Source organism: Zingiber officinale, chromosome 7A, assembly GCF_018446385.1.
Source record: "Zingiber officinale cultivar Zhangliang chromosome 7A, Zo_v1.1, whole genome shotgun sequence".
Classification (NCBI taxonomy): domain Eukaryota; kingdom Viridiplantae; phylum Streptophyta; class Magnoliopsida; order Zingiberales; family Zingiberaceae; genus Zingiber; species Zingiber officinale.
Genome location: NC_055998.1, coordinates 65,163,106 through 65,173,937, shown reverse-complemented (window position 1 = coordinate 65,173,937; position 10,832 = coordinate 65,163,106).

Here is a 10,832-nt window from a genome sequence, read left to right as displayed (position 1 = left end):
GTAACTTACTCCTATATTTTGTTCAACTTTTTATATACTTAATGAAAATATAGTCAAATTTATTTGAGAAATTTATTTAATAGCCTAAGCAGCCAGGTCTATTTTATACAGTCAAATGATGACTTTAAACTCTACATAATCGAACTGCGACTTTAAATCATATTCATTCGAATGACAACTTTAAACTCTACACAGTCGAACTACGACTTTAAACAATATTCAATTGAATGACAACTTTAAACTCTACACAGTCGAACTATGACTTTAAACCATATTCAGTCAAATGATGACTTTAAACTCTATATAGTCGAACTGCAACTTTAAACCATATTAAGTTGAATGACGACTTTAAACTCTACACAGTTGAACTGCAACTATAAACCATATTTGTTGGAACCATAAGGTTGTTTTGATGTGATCAAACAAGTTAAGTTAGGTCCTATTTGATTTAACCCTTGTGTCTAAGTGTGCAGGAGCTTAGGAGCACAGGAGGTCGAGCGGAAGATGCGGCTAGCGAGAAGGATGACATGGGAGAGAGCCGACGGGCTCGGTGTGTTCGAGGGACGAGGTGCCGCAGAAGAGTACACCGGTAGACGAGAAGAACGTATGCGACATTCGAGGGACGAGAAGCCGGGGAGGAAGGCTACTCGAGGAGAAGGCCGGAAATTGGGTTCGGGTGAGCCCTATTCCGGATGGTCGAGATCACCTAAGAGAGCGGAACTGGAGTGGAAAACCCGAACCGAGGCGAGCAGAACCGGAGCAGAGGGTCTGGACCGAAAAAATCAACTGTGTTGACTTTTATGGGTCAGGGTGCCTGGAGCCATTCTGGGCGACCGAAACCCTTCCGGGCGTTCGGAACCTCAATCTTATCAGGTTCGACGTGTCCGTTGACCGCCGCGTCGAGGATAGAATTCTATCCCACTCTAGGCACCCAGAACCCTTTTAGGCGCTCGGAACAGTGCTATAAATATAGCTCTGATTTCAGTAGTTCAGACAACAACTTGTAATTCCTTTTTTCTGTTCTACTATTGTGTGTGAGATGCTAACGTTGTAAGAGGCTACTCCACCCAAAGGAGATCTTAATAAAGTGCGCTTCAATTTCCTTGGATTAGCAATATTCTGATTGCAAACCAAGTAATTCTCCTTGTGTCTTTGTCTTTCTAATTAGTCTCTTAGTTTTTTTTTTATTATATTTGTTCTTATAAGCTATAAGTCGAGAAAGGGTTGAGTTTATTTTTGTAGGGCAATTCACCCCTCCCCTCTTGTCGGCCACCAAAGGACCAACAAGTGGTATCAGAGCAAGAACGCTTCAGAAGGATTAACCGCTGACCGAAGCAAAGGAACCAATGGCTGGACCAAGCATCGTTCCACCAAAATTTGAGAGAGACTCTTGTTAGTTAGAGCCCTAGAGTCAATCATTTGATTATTGTATTATGGACTTGTTGTATCATATTCTTATATAAATAAAGGCATTTGTTTTTGGTTATTATATTTACTTGTATTGGTGCCAAATAAACTGAGTATAATAGCGCCCTTGAGTAGAAGGTTCTTACCTATATCAATCGATTAGTTGAACCGATAGTGAGATGATATAGGGAACACTACTCTTAATCATTCCTAGTCGAGAATTAACATTGAGGGATAGTGTTAATGCATTAAGACTAGCATGTAGGTCAACTTGATGACTTGATCTCACAAGTCATGGATATAGAGATATCAAGTTGACATATGGGTATGCATTGGAGAATGTATACTGAATGACCCGCCATGAGAAAGTATCATGGATCGTTATATGAGTGTCATATACTTTCTCATGTGACTATTAGTATGACTACTAGTCCTTAGACCTGAAGTCACTATGGTTCTCTACATAAGGAGTTATGTACTTTGGTTTCGTCAAATGTCACCCGTAATTGGGTGGACTATAAAGGCAATTACTGGGTATGTAACGAATTATGCAGAGGGATGTGAGTGATGTAGATGGGATCTATCCCTCCTATATGACGGGAGAGACATAGATATTCTTGATAGAGTGAGACCATGAAGTGCATGACCATGCCCAAATGAGTCAATATGAGATATTGAGCTCATTTGATTTAGTGAGTCTACTTGGAGTTCAAGATTTAGATTGGTCAGAGGATGACATGGTCTATGCCTCACATTGATCAATCTAGATGTCTAGGATAGAAGGACATTTGTCATATATTCACAATTAGTAGTCACAAGGTGATGTTGGATCTCAACATTCTTGTAACTTGGGTAGTAATGATGTGTTGCTAGATACCGCTCATTACTTATTCTCCTAAATGGGTTTAGGGACATTGCCAACGTTACAAGAACCTATAGGGTCACACACTAAGGACAATTAGATGGAGATTAGGTTCATATGATGAACCAAGAGGATTAGATTCATGTGATGGATCAAATTGGATTAAGAGTAATCCTAATTGGGCTAATTGAGTTGGACTCAAGTTGATTCATGTGTTCAATGAGTCTAATTTAGATTATGACTCATTGAATCAATTTAATTAAATGAATTATATTCAATATATTAAATTGGTTTGAATTAAATGGTTGGATTAGATCAACCATGAGAGAGATTAAGTCAAGTTTGACTTGACTTGAGAGGAAGAGGAAGAGTCAAGTTTGACTTGACTATTTGCCACCTCATTTGTGAGTTGGCATTAGGAGGACTAATGATGATGTGCCACATCATCATAGTTGGCACATGTGTGTGCCACCTCATGGAGGTTACAAGTCCCCTCTTTAATGACCTCCACATTTAATGAAAAGGAGTTACACTCCTTAATGTGGCCGACCACTTTTGTAGTGAATGAAAATTTGATTTTTCATTCAAGGTTCATTCAACTCATCTTCTTCCTTGCTCTCTCTTCTTGCTCTCCCTCTCCTCTCTTGGCCGAACCTTACCAAGGTGCTAGCACACCTTTGTGTTAGGTTTCTCCACCTAGTTTGTTCGTTTGGATACTTCTAGAGGGTTGTACACTTGACAACCTCGAGATCCGGCATCACTTGGAAGAGCGGGATACGTGAAGGGCTTCGCATCAAGGGTAAGGACCTTCTCCTAATGTAGATCTAGATGTAAGAAACTCGTACTCGTAAATTTTGTTTTTATTTTTACTTCACACGGATCCGATGACGAGGGTTTCGGGGTTTCCGCGACGCGAAAAGCGGTTTTCGCGGCCCGAAAAACCCAACAACTTTGCACACTAGAAACACCGAATGGAGGTATTTTTAAAAACTGATTTTGAGATTCATTTAATAATCAAATATGAATTTATAGCACCTACGAATCAAAACGAGAGGAGAAGGGAGAGTCTTTGGACGAAGAAAGAACAAAATGTTTCCATAGCAAATAACCGAGCAGAATATCACTTGTTGAGCATGCTGTCGCCTCAAGAAATCAACTGCATTAGGAGCTACTTGTCGGCCAAAGAACTCTGGAAAAATTCCTAGAACTCCATAAAAGCACATCCGAAGCCAAGCTCACAAGATGAGACATACTTCGGAACAAACTGACGAATATCCGTCTTGAAAAAGGTGAGAAGGTAGCTGATCTACACACGAAGGTCAAAGAACTAATCACCAGACTCAAAAACCTCGGTGAAACTGTAACCAACCGGAACTCGATACGCTACGCACTCAATACCTTTCCTAGGACTCCAGAATGGTCCTTGATAATTGACGCCTACTACATCTCAAAGGACCTGGAGGTAAGTACCCTAGAGAAACTCTTTTCTACTCTAGAATTACATGAAACCAGATGTGCAAGTACAACAAAAGAAACAGGTCAGATTATGGCTCTAAAAGCAACCAAGAAGTATGAACCCAAGTCAGATTCAGAAGAAGATCAAGAAACTTACATGGTAAGGAATTTTAGAAAATTTTTTAGATCTAAGAAATTTAAAGAAACGCAGAACAGGAAAAATCAAAGAAATAGAAGAAGGGTTCGATGCTACCAGTGTCAAAAGGAAGGACACTTAAAAGAGGATTGCCCAAAATTCAAAAGGAAAAGGCAAGATGCCCGAATAGAACAAGCATAAGACTCTAACTGCTACTTGGGATGACACCTCATCATCATAATTAGAAATAAAAGAATATGCCAGACTAGCACTGATGGCAAGCCATAAAGAGAAAAGCACCTCAGAAGCCAGCATCGATGAAGAGGGAGCGACTTCAGATGAATGCAGGGAAGTAGGGGGAGAGTCAAGCTTCAAGTCTGATATGATAAGTGAGGTATGCCTCTTACCTCCTAATCAACTCTATTTTGGTATTAAGTCTCTAGCAAAATCTATGTACAAGTTAAAAAATAAAAATGATAAATTAAAAATTAAAAACTTAGAAATAAAAAGAATTTTAGCAAAATTATGCTTGATAGAAGATTTTGAAAAAGTAAAACTTAAAAATATTAAATTAAAAGAAGAAATAGAAAACTTGAAAAATACTGCATGCTCAAATATTTCTATTCTTAGAAACTATAGAGGATTAAACTAGTACTATAGATTTCACAAAGGTCAGATCAGAAAAGTAACAAAATCTTATATCCCTAGAAAACACCTGATTAACCCTGTAGGAAGGAGCCTATATTAGGTTCCAAAAGCTTGTTTAAATTAAAGAGTGAAATTAGACTTAAGGCTTTCAGGTAGAAAATTTAATATTTGAATTCATTAAAAGGCTTTGTCTAGAAGTGGTTGATGATCCAATAACCAAGAAGGCCTAGTGCCTCGCCAAGCCTGGAAGTTAATTGCTGAATTGAATATTTAATTGACAAACTTATAAACATGAAATAGTTCATTAAATTAAATGCTTTCAATATTTGTCAAAGGTTTAACATTTGTTAAAATTTTTAAAATTACAAACATCACTTAAAAACTTTTTCAAATTTCACTTAGAAATTGGTCTTTGCAAAATTCATTTAAATTGTTTTTGTTAAAATTATTTTTGTGTGTTTAACTTAATTTTTTTAAGTTATTAAACCTATTTTTTTTGAATTTTTTTACTTTGATTTTTTTTGAAATTTCTAAAAAGATTAATTCTTGATTTTTTTTTTTTTGGATTTTTTTACTTAGAAAATGTTTCTAAAATTATTACATTGTTAGACTTAGAAATTTTTTCTTACTTGAAAATTTCTTTTTGGAAATTTAGGTTTTTTTAAAAGTTGCCCTTAGATTTTTATTGTACCCTATTTTTTATGTGATCAAAGGGATAGAAGAAAAAGATTAAGTCTAGGGGGAGGTAGCTTAAAATTTAATTTTCCTACTTTTTGTGCTTTATTGTAAAATTTATTTTTGCTTTAACTTTATGTTTACCCTAACTAAACTTGGATTGCTCACATCAAAAAGGGAGAGATTGTTGGAACCCCAAGGTTGTTTTGATGTGATCAAATAAGTTAAGTTAGCTCCTGTTTGGTTTAACCCCTGTGTCTAAGTGTGTAGGAGCTTATGAGCACAGGAAGTCGAGCGGAAGACACGGCTAGCGAGAAGGACGACATGGGAGAGAGCCGACGGGCTCGATGTGTAACGCCCACCCTTCTTACCCAAGGGCGGCGCTACGATCTTATACTACTTACGTACATGCTTTAGTTATACTATAACAGCGGAAAATTTTAAATCATTCCTTTTATTTAAATAAGCATGATATCACATATTCTGATTAGTTCGAATGTGCATATATTGATCATATAACTAAAAATATTAATTTGTCCGAATCGTTCTTGCCGAGCCACCACCACACACATCACTATCTGCTCCTCCTGCTGCTCCGTCGTTCCGAATATCCGTCCCCCATATCTGCGGTACAAGGAAAGTAAGCTATGAGCACTCATGGCTCAGTAAGTTCCTTTCCTACTCACTAAAACCGAATTCATATCATTGCATATCAATATCATGCGAGGTATCATAAGCATACGACATACAAGGGTATCATATTCATATTCATATCATAACATGACATTATATCTAATCATCAGATAATTCAAGCACATATGTAGGCAATGCATCATGAATTTGAAAACTTATACTTATAAGTACTTGAAATTAATATCATCATTAGAGGGGATCCCGATTTGTACCACATACATAATGCGCGCGCTTCATAGGTAGGTCCAAGGTAGCAAGTCTTGAACCCTACCATGCATACATACTAGGCCCGAGTCTTATTCCATCGACCTAGGGCATTCAGAGGCCCATTACTGACGAGGCCCGAGTCTTACTCCATCGACCCCGGGGTGTTTACGGAGCCCACCCTTGGTACAAACCATACAAAAATAACTTATCATGCATAACTATCATATCATGTCCCTAACAATCTTTCATGCATTTCCTTTTTCATTTCTTTTCATTATGTATAGCATTTCCTATGCTATAACATATCATTACGTAACATAATTTCATTTCTTCTCATTATGTATAGCATTTCCTATGCTATAACATATCATGGCATATTACGTAAAATAATTTCATTTCTTCTCATTATGTATAGCATTTCCTATGCTATAACACATCATGGCATATTACGTAACATAATTTCATTTCTTCTCATTATGTATAGCATTTCCTATGCTATAACATATCATAGCATATTACATAACATAATTTCATTTCTTCTCATTATGTATAACATTTCCTATGCTATAACATATCATAGCATATTACATAACAAAATTTCATTTCTTCTCATTATGTATAGCATTTCCTATGCTATAACATATCATGACATATTACATAACATAATTTCATTTATTCTCATTATGTATAGCATTTCCTAGGTTTCTTTCCCTTTTTCTTTTATTTTCCTTCATGGCCGAAACCTACCAGTCCTTAAGCTAGGTTTCTTAAGTGGCCTAAAGCATGGAAAGCCTAAGTAAATATCATGGCAAAAGTTACTAAGAACATCATACACAAAATTGGATCATAAACAAGCTAGGACTCTTGTGATCTTACATGTCTTATATCATGTAACTAATTTTCTACATTCCAATTAAACATGAGAGCATTAATCAACTTTCATATCATAATATCACAGAGGTCTTGAGCATATTAATATTTTTGTTTAGGCTAATCTAAGCTATCCCTTTTATCATGGCCGAAAAACCCTAAAAAGAGTTCATGAGTTTCTAGCAATGTGAACACCCTTTAAGAAACTTTATATCCTATCATAGGAGCATGTTTATTTAAATTGTTGAAGGTCTTTCTAACCCTTAACCTTTCTGGTCCGAAGCATACAAGTGAGTTTTCTTTTGGTTCCAATTAATTTCCAAGCAAGAAAACCATAGAAAGGTCCTTAGCATTTCATAGAAGGAACCTTGCACTAGTTTGGTTAGACAATAATCTTCCTAGCCTCTTTAAAATATTTTTGGTTAAATCCTAGGGTTAGATACTCCTCTGATCATACATCATATCAGTATAAAATCATGGAAAAGAATCCTTCTACATAGCATAGAAAATCTTATCATGAAATGAGGTCTTGTTTAAATCATCCTAGATTTGAAAACCTTTTCTTTAGCCGAATTTTCTTAAATTCTTTCCTAGGTTTTCTAATCCTTATAAATCCGAAAATCACATAAAAGCCTTGTACCACAGGTGAGGGGAAAGCTTACCTTCTTTGCTTAAGTTTCCTAGAGTTGAGAACTTGCTTGTGGACCTTTCTTCCTTGCTTGCTTTGCTCGGCACCAATGGAGGAAGAAGTGGCTAGGTCTTTTGGTGGAGAGGAGGAGGAAGAAGAGGAGGCTTCTTCCTCTTGTGTTGCTCGAAAACAAAAAAAGAAAGAAAAGAGGGAGTGTCTCGGCACCTCTAGGAGAAGAGGAGGAGAGTGAGTTGAGGATGAAGCCACCCCTCCATGCCTATTTATACTAAAATGAAGGGAGGAAAACTTGACTTGATTCATCCTCCTTATTTATTTCTCCTCTTTAATGATAAGAATATTCTAGAGAAATGCTTCTTGAGTTCTCTCTTTTCTTTCCTTTAATTTCTCTCTTTTCTTTCCTTTAATTAAAATTCCTATCTCTTCTCTTACAATATCCTCTCCTATCACACTTGGTTAATATATGCATGCATCCACAAGAGAACCAAGGATCAAAACTTGGTTATGTATATTTTTACTTCTTTTTTTACTTCCTTTTCCTTTTAAGTAAAAAGAATCCTTTCTTATTCTTAACTACTTAGTCCTTTCTCTCCTTATCAATAAATTCTCCTATCCCCTTTGATATCCTATACATGTTCCTTACAAGAGGTCCAAGTTTCAATCCTATTTCTCTTCTAACATATTATTGATATTCTTTTGTACATAACAATTCATATATCACCATATTATGCATTATGCATAAATATTTCATACACATATATATTATCTCATACCTTTTGTTTACATTAATTCCATGTATTATAAATATAGATGATTTATATTCTCAACTTTATTTTCTTTCATAAAGTTTTAATCATCTAAATCCTTCCCATCTTAATATTCAACTTAGAATATTTACACCTTCTTTTCACTACCTTCAAACTCTCATTATCCTTACTTTCTTATCTAGGCTTTCTAGGGGTGTTACACGATGCATCCAAGGGACGAGGTGCCACGGAAGAGTACACCGATGGACGAGAAGAACGTACACGGCGTTTGAGGAACTAGAAGCCGAGGAGAAAGGCTGCTTGAGGAGAAGGCTGGAAATTAGGTTTGGGTGAGCCCTATTCCGAATGGCCGAGATCACCCAAGCGAGCGAAACCGGAGTGGAAGACCCAGACCAAGGCGAGTAGAACCGAAGTAGAGGGCCTAGACCGAAAAGTCAACTATGTTGACTTTTATGGGTTCGGGCGCCTGAAGCCATTCCGGACGCTCAGAACCCTTTAGGGCACCCAGAACCTCAATCTTATTAGGTTCGACGTGTTCGTTGACCGACGTGTCGGGATAGAATTCTATCCCACTTTAGGTGCCCGGAACAGTGCTATAAATATAGCTCTGATTTCAGTAGTTCAGACAACAACGTATAATTCCTTTCTTTCTACTCTACTATTGTGTGTGAGCTGTTAACGTTGTAATAGGCTACTCCACCCAAATGAGATCATCATAAAGTGCGCTTCAATTTCCTTGGATTAGCAATCTTCTGATTGCAAACCAAGTAATTCTCCTTGTATCTTTGTGTTTCTAAGTAATCTCTTAGTTTTTTTTATTACAGTTGTTCTTATAAGCTATAAGTCGAGAAAGGGTTGAGTTTATTTTTGCAGGGCAATTCACCCCTCCCCTCTTGCCAGCCACCAAGGGACCAACAATATTCAGTCGAATGATGACTTTAAATTCTACACAGTCGAACTACGACTTTAAACTATATTAAGTCGAATGATGACTTTAAACTCTACACAATCAAGCTGCGACTTTAAACCATATTTAGTCGAATGATGACTTTAAACTCTACATAGTCAAACTATGACTTTAATCCATATTCAGTCGAATGATAACTTTAAACTCTACATAGTTGAACTGCGACTTTAAACCATATTTAGTTGAATGATGACTTTAAACTCTACACAGTCAAACTGACACTCCAAACTTGCAGAAAATATGTGACCTGACAAAACTAACAACAATTGAAGAATCATCAGTCTTGGTGGGAATGACATTCATCCATTTGGAAATATAATCAACTAGCAATAAAATATATGAAAATCCAAAAGACACAGGAAATGAACCCATGATGTCAATACCCCACACATAAAAAATCTCACAAAATAACATGTAATGTTGAGACATTTCATTCCTAGGTCATATGCTCCCAGTTCGTTGACACCTATCACATGATCTATAAAAAATATAGGCATCACGAAAAAGGGTAGACCAATACAAACCACACTCCAAAACTTTCTTAGTAGTCCTCTGGAGTCCAAAATGTCCCCCACACTCAGATGAATGACAAAATGTAAGTACAGACTGAAACTTAAAATCAGGTATGCATCTCCTAATGATCTGATCACTATAAAATTTCCACAAATAAGGATAATCCCACACATAATATTTTGAATTACTTTTTAATTTGTTCTTTTAAGCTTTTGAAAATTGTGCAGGAAAAACATGAGCTACTAAAAAGTTAACCAGATCTACATACCAAGGTGGCTCACCATGCATCTGAAAAAGCTACTCATCTCTGAAATCATCATCAATAGCTGTATGATCCGAGTCACCCTCAATCCTGCTCAAATGATCCATATCCAAGTTCTCCCTTCCTCTCCCATCACGTATTTCTAAATCAAACTCTTGGAGCAGAAGCATTCATCTAATCAATTTAGGCTTACCATCCGGCTTCTTGAGGAGATACTTCAAAGCTGCATGATCAGAAAATACAATCACGTGAGAACAAAGCAAATATGATCTAAATTTTTATAAAGAAAAAACAATAGCAAGAAGCTCTTTTTCAGTCGTGGTGTAATTTGCTTGAGCCGAATCTAAGGTCTTTGATGCATAATATATCACATGTGGTGCTCCATCTACTCTCTGTGCAAGTACTACTCCTACAGCAAAATTTAAAGCATCACACATCAACTCAAATGGTAAGGTCCAATCTGGTGGCCTGATGATAGGTGCAGAAATCAAAGCCTCCTTAAGTCTCTGAAAAGCTTCTTTGCATTTCTGATCAAACTGAAACTCCACATCTTTCTGAAGCAACTGAGACAATGGAAGAGAAATCTGACTGAAGTCTCTAATAAATCTCCTATAGAATCCTACATGGCCAAGAAAAGCTCAAACATCCCGCATGCATGCGGGGTAAGATAAAGAAGATATAACACTAATTTTAGCAGGATCTACGTCAATACCTCTCCTAGAGA